We start from the raw sequence: 6014 nt of genomic DNA, 5'->3' as shown, positions 1-6014 counted from the left end.
CCATGGTGCTGGGCGGGGCCACGGCAGCTCCCAGGCTGGGACAACTGCAGAGGTCTCTGTCCCTCCCTACTGGGACAGCAGGGAGCAGGGCAGACCCGGCAGCGCCCTCATGGAATGCCCAAGGCAGGCTGCTGTCCACACCAAGAGCTTCACTGGGCCTCACAGCTCCTGCCGCCCAAGGGCCAGGCCTGGTGATGGCCTGCTGGCCCCAGGGCTCCCTGTGCTCTCAGCAAGAGTGTGGGCACGTGGCCTGTGTGTAGTCTGTGGGTCTTTCTCTCTGTCTGGAGGAATGCACCAGGGTGTGTCCTGCAGCAGGGCTCTGATGATGTTTTCTCATCCTGACCCTTCCCCACACCCCCAGCCCTACTCGCCAATCACATTACATTTCCAGCTGAGTAACTCTTCCTAAGGAGATACAAGTGTCCCCATTAGGGACCCCCAAACTCTTCTCCAAACCATGCATTCCTGTCCCCTATCCTCCCACAGCACACTTTCCATGTCAGACTCCTCACACACCTAATCACACACATACCACTCACACCTCTCCAGACATCTACCTGCCCGCCCAGACACCCACAAACCACCTGTGTCCACACAACACTCACATGCACAGACTGGCTACACAAATGTACATGCAGTGTTCTGATGAACAAGCCTCTGTTCCAGCACACTGTGGGAGCCCTGCTCCTCCAGGCTGAAGCTTCCTGGGTGTGGCCTCTGCTCCCTGAGGACTGGGCCCCACTGAGGCCTGGCCCCGCCCATGTTCTCTCACCTGACCCTGCCAAATTGAAGTTGAGCTATTCAGAGACAATTGTGCAGTTTTGAGCTCAGAGTTTCCCTGGTCCAATTAATGGCCATAAGGTTTCTGGGCAAAGAAGACCCTGGGACTGAGAGCTTCTGCATCTTTCTTAGCCTGAGGCAGTGCTCCAGGACCTGGAAAGGCTGACTCCAGAAGAGCTCAGGGCAGCACCAGCACTGAGGCCAGGCAGAGGGAGAGCAGGATGTGGGAGCAATGGCAGAGGGTGAGAAATCACAGCCCCTAATGAGGAGACTGGAGGAGAGAGGTGGGGTAGTGTATGGCTACCCCAGGACACCTAGGCCAGAGGCAGGATGAAGGGAGGGGAAGGAGGGGAGAGCTGTGAAGATCCTCCCCCACCCCTGCTGCAGATGGCACTTGCAGGAAGATTGGTGGGAATGGGGCAAAGTTACCACCTAAGTGAGAATGAGGCCTTGATCTTGTCACAGTGCTGATTGGAAGGGCCTGAGAATAAGGAAAAGACATGGAGGAAGACTAGGTGTTAGTGAATTGAGTCCCTTCCCATAGCTTAGCCCGCTCCTTCCCCTCTCCACAGCTTGGCACGCTCCCTTCCTAGGCAACACTAGGTCCATGTAGTAAAGACAGCAAATAATCAGGCTCCAGCCCCCTTTGCCTTGGGATGGCACTCCTCTGGGCAGCTGCCCCCCTATAAGGCAGCAAGAGCCCCTGAGAGCGACCTTCAGGTCTGGGCAGCTGCAGGGCTCCATATCTACTACTTGGGCAGCAGCCATCGATCCTAGTCCACCATGATGAAGCCCCTGGCCCTCACCTCCACACCGGGGTCTCCTAGCTCCATCTGGCTCCTCATAAACCTCCTCGGTTATATAGGTCACGTCCAACAGTAGCCAGGGCTGCTTCTCACTTCTACCTTGTTAGAAGGGTCTGGCTGCCCCTTTCCCAGCAATCAAGTGTGTTTGTGCCAGCTTGCCCTCTTTCACCATGCGTGGACTCCTCCCAGGGCCTGTCCCACCATGCATGACCTGCCGAACTGCACTTCTGCCTGTTCACCTCTCACACCTTAAGATAGTTCTTCTGTTGGCTTCTAGTTTTCCCTTTTCTTATCTCTTGGTTCTCAAATGAAATACACAGTTTTAGACAGACAGAACAGGTAACATCTTTGACAGTGTTAAACTAACCTTTACATTTAAACTTCTAATATTTATCCCCAAATTTTAGCCAAGGGAACTAAATCCCAAAATGCCAATGCATTTTTGTTAAGCCAGATAACTTGATTACAGTATAAACAGTCCTATGCATTCTCAAATACCAGATTTTCTATTTTTCAAGTTAAAGTGAAGAATGTAAAAATATATAGACAGCACCTAACAGCCATTTTCGCTTCTGTACCTCTGCTTGCTAAAAACTCTTCTAAAACCTTGAGGAGTGGAGTGAAAGAGGCAGAAAACTGGACTGCCCTCATCAAAGTAGGCAAGCACCCCCTGAATGAATTTATTAAATGGCATGGAGTGACATTAATGCTTAATGTAATAGAAATTAGAAGTTATGATTACTAACCGCTCATTTTTGCTTCTGTACGAATTGCTTTGTGCTAGATGATTTTATGGGTTTTGTATGATTTTAACTGTGACTGGTTTTAGTTACTCAGTAGTGGAAAGTCAGCCAGGGGGCCTAGAGATGCTTAGTAAAAGACTTCAAAGGGTTTACAGCCCTGACCAAGGGCGGAAAGTCCTCAGAATTATCCCCACAGCTGCAACGCCCCTCCTGGAGGCCGGGGCAGTAAGGCCCTAGGGAAGAAATATAATGTTTTGAGAAACCTAAGCAACTCCATTTTTGTTGAACACTCCACCTCAGGTCAGCGACTTGACTTGTGATCCACTTTAGCCCCAATGCCAGGAATTTATGACAGAAAACCATGCACAATCCTTGGAGCCATAGATGGCGTTTGCTTAAGGCAGGTGGTAGCTCCCAAGTGGTGTTGCCCCCCAGCCACCTAGGACTAAGAGTTTCTCAGCAACTGGTTCTTCAGAGTCCAAGGAGAGACATGTCATGCATTCTGTTGGTCCAGGTGTGACTCGTAACTGATTTTGGTCAAGCTATGGACCAAGGACATTTCTCTGTAAAGGTCAAGCAATCATATTTGCTTAGCTTAGCTTGCTTTAAATGTAAATGTTAACCAATCATGTAATTTCTTATGTAAAAGTTCCTTAAAGTTGTTTGTTCAATACTATCAAAACTGTGCTGATTCTAAGCTCAGGGCCTCTTAGCATCACTGGTTACTGTGTGTGCGGAGGACCAAGGTCGAGCTTGCAATAAACTGGCTCTTTGTTGCTTACATTGATGGTGGTCTCTGGTGGTCTTCTGGGGGTCCCCGAATTCCGGTATAACACTCCCACTCAGTAATCTGAATCCGGAGTCTGCTGAGTGAGCCTGCCACACTCACCCAGAACTTCCCTACCTCAGAAAACATAGAGCAAACACACACATTAAAGTAAAGAAGACAAGTGGCCACAAAGACAAAAATCAGGTCTTAGTGAATGGGGTGACATCTCACCACTTACCAGGGCACTCAAACCCCCTCTACTCATTCCAGAGAATTTCTCTTTTTAGATTCTTCTGAGATTTCCAATTATACTCAAATTATACCCCCTCTCCTTTACCTCTTTGAAATGACCAAGCAGGAGGTTTTGAAGAGTAAGTTTGCTTTGTCCTTGCCCCATCTCTGCATCAAGAAGCATCCAAACTAGTAAAACTAAGATGAGAAAGAAAAAGAAGTAAGTTAAAATTACACACACACGCCCAGAAGAGGGGTTGGTAATGAACCAATACTTGATCATGCTCTCTTACTTGGTCATGCTCTCTCGGGAAGGGGGGTGGGGAGAGGGGAGTGGCAATCCGGTCCTGGCACTCCTGGAATTCCAAAAAGGTGGATGGGGCAATTAAGCGGGAAATGCATGGTCTTCCTCCAGCCTAGGGGATCAGTAAGCCCCTCATCCTCCGGCCTCAGGGCTGCGTGCCTAAGATATCAAATTAGAGTTAACAGAAGACATATATGCACACTCAAGACAGACAGCAAGCACGTCAGACTGCTGTTCAGACAGTCTGCCCAGAAGGGCTTCCAAACAGAGAGACTCGGGCAATCAGGGGACCCGAACTCCCTCTACCCGATCTCGAGGACAGCCCCACCCAGGGGTCCAGGGGATGTCTCCCACTGGCCCCGCTGGCAGTCTTATAGTGCTTCCACCAAGACTCTCTGCCAGCCCCAAGACCACACCTGCAGGCTTTCACCATTCCAGAAATATGAAAGTGGCGCCACCAAAAACTCATGGATGTGTTCCTTCGGCTCTCTGATCAGCCATCTGGGTGGGCTCGGGGGGGGGCATCCCGGACGAGCCCCCAAGCTGTTATACCGGAATTCAGGAACCCCCAGAAGACCACCAGAGACCAATATCAATGTAAGCAACAAAGAGCCATTTTATTGCAAGCTCGACCTTGGTCTTTTGCGCACACAGTAACCAGTGATGCTAAGAGGCCCTGAGCATAGGATCAGCACAGTTTTGATTGTATTGAACAAACAACTTTAAGGAACTTTTACATAAGAAATTACATGATTGGTTAACATTTACATTTAAAGCAAGCTAAGCTAAGCAAATATGATTGGTTGACTTTTACAGAGAAATGTCCTTGGTCCATAGCTTGACCAAAATCAGTTACGAGTCACACCTGGACCAACAGAATGCATGGCATGTCTCACCCTGGACTCTGAAGAACCAGTTGCTGAGAAACTCTTAGTCCTAGGTGGCTGGTGGGCAACACCACTTGGGGGCTAACACCTGCCTTAAGAAAACGCCATCTATGGCTCCAAGAATTATGCCTGGCTTTCTGTCATGAATTCCTAGCATTGGGGCTATAGTGGGTCTTGAGTCAAGTCGCAGAACTGAGGTGGAGTGTTCAACAAAAATGGAGTTGCTTAGGTTTCTCAAAACATTATATTTCTTCCCTAGGGCCTTACTGCCCCGGCCTCCAGGAGGGGCGTTGCAGCTGTGGGGATAATTCTGAGGACTTTCCGCCCTTGGTCAGGGCTGTAAACCCTTTGAAGTCTTTTACTAAGCATCTCTAGGCCCCCTGGCTGACTTTCCACTAATGAGTAACTAAAACCAGTCACAGTTAAAATCATACAAAACCCATAAAATCATCTAGCACAAAGCAATTCGTACAGAAGCAAAAATGAGCGGTTAGTAATCATAACTTCTAATTTCTATTACATTAAGCATTAATGTCACTCCATGCCATTTAATAAATTCATTCAGGGGGTGCTTGCCTACTTTGATGAGGGCAGTCCAGTTTTCTGCCTCTTTCACTCCACTCCTCAAGGTTTTAGCAGAATTTTTAGCAAGCAGAGGTACAGAAGCAAAAATGGCTCTTAGGTGCTGTTTATATATTTTTACGTTCTTTACCACCCTTCTTGCCTAAGCACTGCCTGCCTGCTCAAGCCTTGGCCTGAGCTTGGATTCTTCTGGAGGAGTCTTCCCAGGTCTTCAGCTTTCCCCCTGGGTTATCAAAGGCCAAAGCCTACCATAGGACTGCTTGACATTGCTCAAAGCCAACGCTGCTCTAAGGCCCTTTCTGTCCTCTCAGAGTGAACTGGGGATTTGAACCCAGCTCTCAGTCTAAAGTCTATTCTCCATCCTAACACCTAGACCAACCAAAGCCTCCACAACCACTACTGACTAGGGTAGAGATCACACAACCACTCTTGCCCTGGGTAGAAGTCACACACCTGTACAACTCTACCAGATGGAGATCACACAACCACACAAATCTCAGGACAGAGGTCACACCACCACATAACACCCCAGGGCAGAGATCAAACAACCACATAATACCCCAGGACAGAGTCCAAACAGCCACCCCTGCCCTAGAGATCACACATCCTATCACTGAGGTCACCCAACCGCAAAACACCCCAGGGCTGACATTACACAACCAGAGAACACCCCAGGTAGAACTCACAAAACCAGAGAAAACCCCAGGGTAGAGGTCACACAAAGAGATGACACAACACACAACCATATAGCACACAACCACATAGCACTCCAGGTCAGAGATCATACAACCTCAAACACCCAGGGCAGACATCACACAACCAGAGAGCACCCCAAGGTAGGGATCACACAACCAGATGACACCCCAGGGGAGACATCACACGGCCACACAAAAACCCAGGGCTGAGATCACA

The sequence above is a fragment of the Dipodomys ordii genome, unplaced genomic scaffold, assembly GCF_000151885.1.
Source record: "Dipodomys ordii isolate 6190 unplaced genomic scaffold, Dord_2.0 Scaffold79, whole genome shotgun sequence".
Taxonomy (NCBI): Eukaryota; Metazoa; Chordata; class Mammalia; order Rodentia; family Heteromyidae; genus Dipodomys; species Dipodomys ordii.
The sequence above is the reverse complement of the archived record's forward strand: the minus strand, read 5'-3'. Positions refer to the sequence as shown.